Source organism: Zea mays, chromosome 9, assembly GCF_902167145.1.
Source record: "Zea mays cultivar B73 chromosome 9, Zm-B73-REFERENCE-NAM-5.0, whole genome shotgun sequence".
Classification (NCBI taxonomy): domain Eukaryota; kingdom Viridiplantae; phylum Streptophyta; class Magnoliopsida; order Poales; family Poaceae; genus Zea; species Zea mays.
Window position 1 is genome coordinate 67410596 of NC_050104.1, and position 12818 is coordinate 67423413.

Sequence of the window (12818 nt, forward strand, 5' to 3'; positions counted from 1 at the left end):
GGTTGCGCATCTTTACCCACAAGTCATGTTACCCATCTGCCAAGAGATGGCCAATCCCATACACCTCTACCGAGGAGGCGAGGCAGGGTAACACTACGAGGCCTTTACAAAGTTCCACTAGCTTCAGAAATCCCGCTACAGTTTATAGGAAGCTCCAGTGCAGGGTTCTTGCCTGACCGCCATCGCAGCAAAATCAAACAAGGACCTCCCTACACTGACCACTCCCCTACTGCCCTTGCCCCTTTCGGGTAAGGAAGACCTCCACTAGCTTTCCTAGTTAATCAGCCAAGGGCGTCCCATTAAACCCTTGTGGTAGCACTGTTTTCCCGGGTGGTCGCTCCATGTTCCCATTAACATAATGATCTTAACATGAACAGTAATAATAAATACATAATAAACGTAATCATGAGTAATAAATATCTCTATACCCAAAACCACATAAAGCAATAGCATGTACTACCCAAAAATTTAGTAGTAAAATCAGTGGTGAAACAAGGTATAAAGATAGTCAAATCTAGGGTAACCTATTGGGTCCCATCAAAATTAACCTATGCAGATCATTATAATTAATAAGAACATGGCTGGGAAAAAGTAAGTGATCAAGGGCACAACTTGCCTTCAATGAGCTCCTGCTCAGCTATCTCTACTTGTTGAACCTCAGTTTCCACAGTGGCTTGCTCGTCTACTCGCATCAACACAATACATACATAGTATAGCCAAAATCAACATCACACCAAACAGATGAATAAAATATACAGTAAAAATCTACACATTAAAATGAAATCATAGGAACTGGAATCACTAAATTTGGAGTTATAGATTTCAAGTTATGAATTTCCTAAGGTTTAATGTGATTAAAATAGGATTAGATGAGAAATTAATTTTCTTACTGTTTTCATGTCAAAACAGAGACACTAAATGATAGAGAATAAAATTACAAAATTTTAGGAACTGGAATGGTTCAATTTGGAGCTAAAATGAATTTTCTATGCATTTTACAAGTTCTAACATTCATTTGGGCATTAAAACTAATTTCTGATATAAATTTCTGATTTTTAATACCCTCTGGATTGGGCCACGTTTTCTGAAAAGTACAGGGGCGCCTAGGTAAAAATCCCGAGTCACAGAGAACAGTATAGGGTAGACTGCGGGTTGAATAGTTATTAACCTAGGGTCTCTTTAGAAATTATGCCGCGCGAAGGGGTATCTTCTAATCTGAGCCCTCCGATCAGGAATCTAGGGTTCAAAATAGATCAAGTGTCATGAACCGGTATTGAACCCGAGCCGCAGGATCTTGATCCAACCGTCCAGATTCAATAATGCTTGACCTAACCTAAACCGTAGGATCCCCGATCGAACGGTCCAGCACACTTTCCACCCTACCAGCGCACGGGATCTAATCTAAGCCGTCCGAGGGGGCATCAACGGTCATGACTTTATCTCCCTCCCCCGGCTGAACTCCGGTGACGACGCAGAGTGCCACAGCGAGCCGCCATGGCCGGAATACCCACAACGCTCCATGGTTCCAACCAATCTGACCGAACTGGTATGCGGTACTCAATCGCAGTCGTCCATTCAGGATCGAAGGCCTCCGTTTCACCTTCATCCTCCTGACAGCGCCCAGCGACGGTGCCCATTGCCGCCACCCCAAATGCCCAGTCCGGCCATCGAACTCCACCCAGGAACAGCGCTATACGAAGCAGAGCTCAAAGAAATCAAAGAGGGAGGTACCATACCGACAATGGCGCGGCGCAGAGCACTGTCGGCGGAAGGACGAGCCCACGGCGGTCCCTGGCACTCCGACGAACAATCCTCCGAAATTCCGTTGCACACGCGCCCGATGCTCCACACCCGCACGATTCCAAACCACTGGCGAGCCCCCGCGACTCTCCCCCGAGCACCGACCAGCGGTCAGGCGAGGTGTCACGAGCGGCGGACCACAGGCGAGTACGGCTCCAGGCATCAATTCCTCACTCTATCGGCGGCCACAACCTGAGCAAGATAGTGGCGGCGCGTGGAGGGATGTGGAGGAGAGGTAAGGGGCAGAGGGTTTATATGCTCAAACAGAATCCGGACGGAAGTCACGTAGGCCGCGGCATTCATGGAGGAGATCCCGCGCGGTTTGTTACGCGATGAGGAAGAAGGCAGCAGATGAGGATTAGTCTGACCGGAGGGGTCCACACGGCAGTGGAGTGTGCTAGTGGATGCCAAGTGGGGCCCGAGCGGCAGGAGCGCGGTGAGCGTGCGGCTGGGCGCGATGTTGGGCTGGCGCGGGCGAAGCAAATGGGCTGAGAAATGAAGATTCGGCCCACACGACTGCTTGTGATTTTTATTTTTATTTTTTTTCTTTTTCTTTTCCATTTTCCTCTTATTTGAATCTCAATTTAAATTTCAATTCAAATTCCAACTTGGTGGCTCCTCATTTACAAACTATATTTGTGCAATTAAAAGTGATAAGTCTGAAGATATTTGTTTATATATATTATTTATATTTTCGTATCTCTTCTCTTTTCCTTATTTTCAAACCCTAATTTCCATTTAGGGTTTTTAGTCCAACTTCAAAAAAATATTAACTTATTATTATTATCCTTATTGTTTTATTTAATGCACAAACATGTAAACTCCACATGATGCATTTTCTTTTATTTTGGTATTATTGGTTTTAATTAATCACTCTCAATTAGATGTGTGCTCTTTTTATGATGCAAATGTGGCACATAAAATAAGGAAATCCTCTATATATTCCTTTTATACAATTTTGAGTATTACACTCACGTACACAGCGATTACATAATTGGACATCATCACACAATGCTCGAAACAAATAGTGGAAATGTACTTTAATTACATCAAGATGTCCAAGACATCCATAGAGTCTAAAACATAACCATTGTCTTTAACAAAAACATCAAAATGCGGAGAAAACGAAACGTAGATGATAAGCCTACACAGGCAGCTGACTGGGGGTTTGCCACTAAGAATAAACTAGAACTCGTCGTAATCCTGGAACTGCACAAAATCCTCCATGTTGCCAGCATCACCTCCTGAGCACTGAGTATAGTGGGGACAACCTGGGGTGGGGTGGTTTGTAAAGCAAGGGTGAGTACACATCAACGTACTCATCAAATGTCTCGTTTGGCTAAAGTGGACTAGCTGTATGTGGGGTTGAGGTTAAGCAGTTGCTTTTAGTTGGTCAAATATTTATTATTACTAGTAGAGCCAAGTTTTAGTAATATACCCAGCTATTACCCAAATGTACTCCCTCAAAGAGGAAATACCAGAGATCAGAATTATAACATCATTGTTAACCATCATCATAAAAGTAACCAGAATTCTTCTAATCAAAGAGGATCCCAAGGCTGCTCTTAACCGTGAGCTCGGATGAAATACTAGTTTCTAACACTCTGTAGAGGTTGTACACTTTACCCACAAGTCGTGATCCCTTTCTAGCCTGGGTCGTACAGACCCTATCTTCACAACCGAGGTGAATGGCCAGGGATACACTACGTAGCCTTTACAAAGTCTCCCCTGGTGCATAGCTGCTCGTTAGGTTTCGCTAGTCGTACAAATGCAGTACACCTCCCCAAGGTGGGTGACTAACAAAACCAAATCAAATGAACCTCTGCATCCCCCCTTGGCAGAGCGAGCACTACGTCACGACCCCCATTGACAGCCCTCAGGCAAAGCCAACTACACCCCCAGGTTCATCTAATTATTCAGCTAAGGGCGTCCCATTCCACCCTCATGGTTGCACTGTTATCCCGGGTGGTCACTTCCGAACAGGTCCTTACGAAGAGGTACTCGAGAAAAAAAGGCCTGAGCCCCCTAGAGTATCACAATATCATCATTGGGATAACATCATCGTATCATAAATAATCACATCATGTTCATTGATTAAGTTAAGGCAATAGCAAAATGCTAACCATGATAACCCAAAAGGTAAACAAGGATAAGGTAAATACAGACTAGTCAATCCTTAGGTTAAGTAATGTAATGCGGGACAGTGAATCATAAAGTATGTATGACATAATAGGTCAGAGGACACTTGCCTTCACCAGGTTGTTGCTCAGGGAGGTCTCTAGCAACACACTCGGGAACCTCGGACTGCTCGTTGTCTAAATAAAGCGAGCATGCATTCAATACATTTAGAAAGTACAAATGAACAGCACACCAAACATGTACAAACATTGGAATACATCTTAAAAAGGCACAATACTAAATAAGGAATAATGAGATCAAAGTATAACATGAACCAATTTCATTTAGAAATAGATTATTCTTTAAGTGTTGTCCATAATTACACAACCTAGTTCTATTTATTTTACTGTGACCTAAAAGTTAGACCAGAGATAAATTCATGTGATACATGTTATTAGTCTCACAAAACTAAATATACATTAACCCCTAGGGTTTTCCTTTTATTTATTTTATTAAATAAACAAACCTACACAAATGCTAGTTCATAGTTAACCATAAAATTAGAATGTACAGATTGTAAATGAAACTAATTTATTTAAATAGAGAATATTCTTATGAACATTTTGCAATTTGAATCACTAAATTTGGAGTTCATATGCAAAAGATATGAAATAAACAAGTTTGGGAATTCAAAATATGAAAATAGGTCTAATTCTATATTTATTTAAAAGCCTAGGGTTCAATCTGCAAGATTACAAGGCCCTGCGCGCGAAAACCAGGGACGGCGGGTTAATTTCAACTAACCCGAGGGTCTCTTAAGCAAAACTACACGTGAAAGGGTATCGGACGATCTCAACCATTAGATCAGAAACCAACGGCTGAGATTAGATCTACGGCCGAGGGTGCGTGCGTGGGGGCGGGCGAGCGCTGACAGGCGCGCCAGCGGTGTCAGCGACTGAGGTGGGGGACGCACTGACCGATCGGTCCCAGCGCTAGGGAACACAGGCGCTGACAGACGGGCCCGAACGCAGGGCGCGTGTGCGCGAAGCGGTATCGCGCGATCTCGGTCGTGCGATCGAGATCGGACGGGAGAGATCAAATCGGGAGGGGTGAACGGCTGCGAGCGGCGCCGCTCCTTCCCACGGCGGTGAAGTCGCTGGAGTTGGGGCGCGTGCATGCTATGGCGGTTCCGGGGTCGCCGGAGTTCGTCAGAGAGGGGGAAGACGACTCGACGAACTCGATGGCGGGATTGTGGCCATGAGACCGAGGTCAGAGAGGGGAGAACGGCGAAGGAAAAGCTCCGGGCGGGTCGGGGTAACTTCGGTGAGGAATTCCAGCCGCCAGGAGTGGCAATCGGCCGTGATAGGGCTCGGGCTAGTTCCAGTAGAGGTGGGGGAGCACTTTGGGCCAAAGCCGGGGCACTGGACGGGGTCGGGTTAGCCGGACACCGTGCGGGCGCGGCGAGCAAGCGCGGCCACACGCCAGCGAGGCCAAATTGGCTAAAGGCAGGCACGAATAGAGTAAAACAAGCACGGGGGCGGGTGTCTCACCTCGGGGCGGAGCTTGGGGTCGCTTGGCGTGGCCTCCTGCGAGCAAGATGACAGGGGAGGCGGGCGCGGGTCTCCGGCGAGGTCGGACGGTGTGGGCAGAGCGCGAGCGGGAGCGGGAGCGGGGCTGCCTGAAATGAGGCGGGGGAGTGAGTGCGGGCGCGGGCGAGGCTCAAAAAGGAGCTGGGGCACGTGGGCGGGCGTCGTGGCCGAGGATTCCGGCGACGTGCGCTAGTGCGCGCGCGCTGGTCCACGACGGGCGCGGGGAGGCCGAAGCTGATAGGGGAGGCCCGCAAAGCAGAGAGAGGACGGGCGCGCGGGCGAAGAAACCGGCGCCAACAGCTTGGCCCCACTTGGCACCGAGCGAGCGAGAGAGAAGAGTTCGGGGCTGTCTGGTGCGGCAAGCGTGCCTGTCAGGGGCGGCAGGCACGCGGGCGCGGGCGCGCGCTGCTGGGCTGGTTTGGGCCGAATTGGCTTTTTCTATTTCCCTGGAATTTCTAATTGCTTTTCTATTTCCTTTTCTCTAGGGTTTTCATTTCAAATTCAATTCAAGTTTCAAATTCAAACTAATTCAAACATGTGTAACAATTCAAAGAATATTTAAACTCAGCATGATGCAACATTTCATGACTCATAATGTTTTGGCAAAAATAAATAATTAATCCCTCCTTAATTAAGCTATTTCTACTCAAAAGGAAAAAGAGAGATAGAGAATCTAGAGATAGATAGAGAGAAGAGTAACACCTGAATTTGGGTGATAATTAGAAAGAAATTTTATGCCCCCCAAATTCAGGGTGTTACAATAATGCGGCTTTAGAAGCTGCAAAAGAGGTTGTTTGGATCAGAAATTTTGTTTCTATGTTAGGTGTTGTTCCTAGTGCATCCAATCTAGTGGATCTCTATTGTGATAATAGTGGAGCCATTGCACAGGCAAAGGAGCCTAGATCACATCAAAAGATTTGCAAGGTGCACATGGATTCAAATGTTGCAGATCCATTGACGAAACCTCTTTCACAAGCAAAACATGAGGCACACACAAGATCAATGGGTATAAGATGCTTACATAAGTGATTCTAGTGCGAATGTGTGAGAGACCTATGTCATGACTATGTTTATGTACTATTGAATAAAGTATTGTTTGAATAACTATCATTTACATAGATTATCATGTATGTGACTTGTTCGTGAAATTCTTTGTTGATTATGGTGTTATTTTAGATAATCCCTAGTCCATATCGTTATATGACACTAGTACAATTTGGCTCTATACAAGCGGTAGGATTTTTACATCACAGGCGGTTCGGTTAGAAAACCGCCTGTGATGTCCCAGGCGGTTTAGTACGCCTGTGATGTAATAGTATCACAAGCGGTTTTTGTTTAGGACCGCCTGTGATGCTCTATCCTTTTCACAAGCGGACCCTAAGACAAAACCGCCTGTGATTGTAAAATTATGAAAATACAATTTAAATATGAAAATAATTTTAATTTTTAACAGAAATATGCAAATACAATTTAAATGAATTAATATTTATTTTTTAACAATAATATGCAAATACAATTTAAATGAATTATAATAGCACACATAGATAACTAGAGAGATTTTAAATTAATTGGCAACCACAATTCATAGTCGATCATACATGATAACAAATACAATTTGATTCATACAATTTTTCAAGAACTACCATTTTTCCGCATGTATGGCTTTAAGTTCTTATCAATTTTCTTTTCCACACGCTTGATTCTCTCTGGACCGTTAAAGACGAACATCTCTTCATACTTATTGTATTCCTCATCTTGGTCTCCCACATTCTCAACTCCAACAATTTTTTGCTTTCCAGAAATAACTACATGCATCTTCTCATCTGCTGGATCGAGTACATAGAACACTTGTGCAACACATTCGGCGAGAACCCACGGGTCATCTTTATATCCTACTTTCTTTAAGTCTACCAGTGTGAGTCCGTAGTTATCCACTATCACCCCCACGGGATGTTGTACCCATTGGCACTTAAACAAGGGTATTTTCATGCTTGGGCCATAATCAAGTTCCCATATTTCCTCTATGAATCCAAAATATGTGGTCTTCTGTCCATGTAGGTCAAAAGCATCGATACGAACACCGCTATTTTGTGCAACACTTTTCATGTCTTTTGATTTAGTGTAGAATGTGTACCCATTGATGTCATATGCTTGCCATGATGTCACAAAACACGATGGCCCAGAAGCCAAATTCTTCATTGTTTTCTCATCCGAAGAGTCTCCGAATGGGATGTTTTTGTCCATTAACCATTCGCTGAAACGATGTTTGTGCTCCCTCATGATCCAGTCCTCTGTGCGGTTCTGATTTTCTTTACGAAGCTCATTCAGGTGTTCCTCTATGTAAGGCTCGGCTATCGTGAGATGTTGTAGTACACTACCATGAGCACAATGTACTAGCTTGTAATCCTCAACGCGAAAATTTTTCTTGCCCATTCTCCCTCTCCCACATAGTTTACCCTCATGTTTAGGTACAGGCACACCTATCATTGTTCCGTCACTGATGTAATCTATACAGCTCTCAATCACTTCTTCTGTAGTGTATCCCTCCATGATTGAACCCTCTGGGTGAGCGCGATTTCGCACATAACCTTTTAATACTCCCAGGTATCGCTCCAACTGAAACATATGATGTAAATATAGTGGCCCTAATATTTTTATCTGATCCACGAGATGTATGATTAGGTGTACTTGCATATCAAAAAATGATGGAGGAAAACACATTTCAAGCTTGCACATAGTCTCGATGATGTATGCCTTTAGATAGTCCAAGTCTTCTAAAGCTATTACTTTTTGTGAAACCGCATTGAAAAAGTAACACAAGCGTGTGATGACAACTTTGACATGCTCTGTTTTGAGGGCTCTTACCGCAATTGGGAGGAACACCGTCATCATCACATGACAGTCATGAGAGTTGTAGCCAAATAGAGACAAGTCCTTCATCCTGACTAGTCTGCTGATATTGGATGAGAAACCTGTGGGCACTTTGACCCCACGCAAACATTTGCAAATCTTTGTTCTCTCCTCAACTGACAAGTTGTAGCTAGCTGGGGGGAGGTAAGGCTTCCCTTTGCCACTATCCACTGGATGAAGTTCCGGTCTGATTTGAAGATCTACTAGATCATTGTGTGATTTAAGTCCGTCTTTTGTCTTACTCGGCATGCCCAACAAGGTTCCAATGATGCTGTCAAAAACATTTTTTGTTACATGCATCAAATCAATGCTGTGGCAAATTTCCATATCCTTCCAGTATGGGAGGTACTTGAAAAATATTGATTGCTTCTTGAAAGTTGTGTAAGTTGAAGGGTCAGTTCTCTTTCTCTTTTCTCCTTTGTTTTTTCCCTTTCCGAATACAACATGAATGTTCTTTACAATTTCAAAAACAAGTTTCCCACTATAAGGCTTTGGTGCACCTTCACTTTCCAGTTGATTATTAAATTCCTCTTTCATCTTTCGGTACTTATGCTGCTTCATCAAGAACCGTCTGTGTCCCATGAACACCAACTTCTTGGATGATTTAAGGTACATGGAAGCAGTTCCATCGACGCACACTACACAACCATTCTTTCCTTTAGTCTTTTGCCCTGATAGTGTGGCGCCACCGGGAGAATCATGGATGGTAACAAATATAATTGCTCTTAAGTTGAAATACTCACGGCAATACTCATCCCATATTCTAACTCCTTCATTCCAGAGCTTTGTCATATCTTCCATAAGAGGTTCTAGGAACACATCAATATCAACACCAGCTGATTTCGGACCTTGAATAAGAATAGTCAACATAATATACTTTCTTTTGTGACACAGCCATGATGGAAGGTTGTACATCGTTAAAGTCACGGGCCAGGTGCTATGTACACTTCTTTTTTCACCAAATGGATTCATTCCGTCTGTACCCAAAGCAAATCTTACATTTCTGGTTTCTTTGGCAAACTCAGGATACATAAGATCGAAATTTTTCCATTGTGATGCATCAGCAGGGTGTCGAATCTGTTTGTTATTCTGCTTGCGATTTTCAGCATGCCAACGCATAAGCTCAGCCTCCCTAGGGTTTGAGAACAAACGTTTTAAGCGATCAATTACTGGAAGATACCACATCACCAAAGCTGGGTTCTTTGACTTCTTTTTCCCATCCATGTCATCAAAAGTGTCATCGTCACTTTCAGGTCCAATAGTGGATTTCTTGTTTTTATTTTTCTTCGGGAATTTTTTTACACAGTCTTGATTGTAGCTCTTCTTGTATCGACTGACATTGCAAACTGGGCATCTTGATGCGTTCTCAAAATCGCCACGATACAGAATACAATGGTTCGGACATGCATGAATTTTTTGCACACCCAGAGCTATGGGAGATATAAGCTTCTTCGCTTTATAAGTGCTTGTTGGTAGTTTGTTGGGTTTTGGTAGTAATTGAGACAGAAAATTCAAAAGATCTATGAAGCTAGTATCAGACCATCCGGCGCTAGCCTTCAACTTCAGAAGTTCTAGAACTGTACGCAGTGTAGTAAACTCTTTGTCACAACCCTTTGATTCATCATATAAAGGTTCTTTTGAGGCACTTTCCAGTCCCTCCATTTTAGATAGCCCTTTCTGCGATCCCACAGAACTTAACATTTCTGGTTCCATATGGCGCAACATCTCTTCACAATCAAATTCTTCAAATTCTTGATTAGCATCCACATTATCCACTTCACCATCAACTTTAAGATCTAAAATTCCGACAACTCTCTCGTCATTACCAGGCACTTCACACGGATCCAACTCACCATGTTCTGACCATATCGTGTAATTGTTTTTAAACCCTCTTTTTAGCAGATGTGATTGGATTACTCCTATATCTCTCCAAGCTATCTTATTATCACAATCGATGCACGGACATAATATCTCCTTGCTCTTTCGCAAATTCGCGTGCTTGTTGGCCGCTTCAATAAAGCTTCTCAAATTTCGAATGTACGACGGATGTGGTCTTGGCACATTGTACATTCAACCTCGGTCCGCCATTACCTATCCCTATATTGATTAACGTCAATATCGAGATGTAACATGAAAAAATAAATGTTCATGAAAGTGAAACAAGATCATATCGAGATGTACCTAGTATATGAGACAAATTTTTTTAAAATATCCCTAATTAATTGAATTTAATCCCTAAATCATGAACGAATTAATGTGCATGAAAATGAAACAAGATTGCAGCAATATAGGTACCTTGAGGTGAGACAACTCTTCAAAAAAAATCTTTAAATCAGATCAACTACAAGTCTAAATCTTGGAATTCCTGAGTTTTTCTTCAATTCCGGTCTATATTACAAAATTGAGGCAAAAAATCGTATCAAAATGAGAAATAAAACAAACGGAGATCATATATATGCATAAACTCTTGAAATCAAGCCCGAAAATCAAAAACAAAACCTTTTCCCCGTAGATCAAAAAAATCCGCCGCCGCTACAGTAGTGTGCAGCCTAGCGGCGTCGGGCTCCGGAAGTTAGGGTTCCTGCGCTGGAACCGAGCCTTTTATACTACATACACATCACAGGCGGATTTTAAGAAAAACCGCTTGTGATGTATAACATCACAAGCGGTTTTCTATTCCGACCGCCTGTGATGTTTACATATCACAGGCGGTCGACATAGAAAACCGCTTGTGATGTTATACATCACAAGCGGTTTTTCTTAAAATCCGCCTGTGATGTGTTTACTATATAAAAGCGTCGGTACGGTGGCTTAGGGTTTAGTGTTTTCGCCCGGAGCTGATACTACGCCGCCAGGCTGCTGCGCCGCCGTTCCCGTCCCCATCCCCGTCTCCGAGCCGTGAGCGCCCTCCACGCCGTCGCCGAGCCCGAGCCCAACCACCACCGTCTCCGAGCTGGGCGCCCGTCCCCGTCCCCGAGCGCCACCGTCTCCGAGGCGCCCTCCACCCCGTCCCCGAGCCCGAGCGCCGCCGAGCCCATCTCCGAGTGCGCCACCGTCCCCTTCCCCGTCCCCGAGCCCGAGCGCCGCCGAGCCCATCTCCGAGTGCGCCACCGTCCCCTTCCCCGTACCCGAGCCCGAGCGCGCCGCCGTGCCCATCTCCGAGTGCGCCACCGTCCCCTTCCCCGTCCCCGAGCCCAAGCGCCACCGTCTCCGAGGCCAAGCGCCGCCGTCCCCGTCCTCGAGCCCGAGCGCCGCCGAGCCCGAGCGCCGAGTGCGCCGCCGTGCCCATCTCCGAGCCCTCGGTGCACTCCTTGATCATGCCTTAATTACTTGTTAAAAATTCATGCCTTCATTACTTGTTTTTGCTAGTCCTGCCTTAATTATTGTTAATCTTATATTGTTAATGTTGGTCATTATGCTTATATTGTTGGTGTTTTCACTTACATATTTTGTTAAGATCATCATTTTTGCTTTAGTAGCTTGTATCCCTTGTGATTAAATGTTAGTAATTATGCTTATGAAGAATTTTGTCATGGATAGTTGATGCAACTACTAGGACCCCTGCCTTAATTATTGTTAATCTTATATTGTTAATGTTGGTCATTATGCTTATATTGTTGGTGTTTTCACTTACATATTTTGTTAAGGTCACCATTTTTGCTTTAGTAGCTTGTATCCCTTGTGATTAAATGTTGGTAATTATGCTTATGAAGAATTTTGTCATGGATAGTTGATGCAACTACTAGGACCCCTTCTTGGTAGAAAATCTCCATAGTGATTGGGGAAACAAGTCTATTTTTAGTGTTTATGGCCACATACATCATGGAAGTACATAGCCATGGCAATGTTATTATCTCCCTATGTTATAAGACTTGTTCTTATCTCCCTTCTTAGTTTTTTGACTACCTATCTTTGCTTCCCAACCCTATGTTATAAGACTTGTTCTTATCTCCCATCTTTGACTTGTTCATAGCCATGACAATGTTATTTGGACCCCTCTTTTTGCCCTATAAGCCACATCCTTGTTTTCCCTCTGATCCCTGCCTTTGTTGCGATCTCAATGTTGATTGTGAGGCTTGGCCATTTTCAGTTTTAGAGATGGAAAAAGAGCCACTTGACATGGTTGAGAGCTCAGTTCGAGTCATCGAGACACATGTTGACATCATTCGCAGTCTAGTGACTGATGGGGTTGTGGATACTAGTGAACCGGAATCAGTGTACACACTTAAGACCACTTTGTTTCAAATTGGAGATGTATGCGACATGCTTGAGAAGTGTGCTCTGTCCATCAAAAAGTATGCTGACTCCAAGAGGGCTAAAATTATTCAAGATGAAGCCCTGCAATATGCTGAAGATGATGATGAAGCTGCAGATGATTTGGAGGAACTCCCAAGCCCAGAT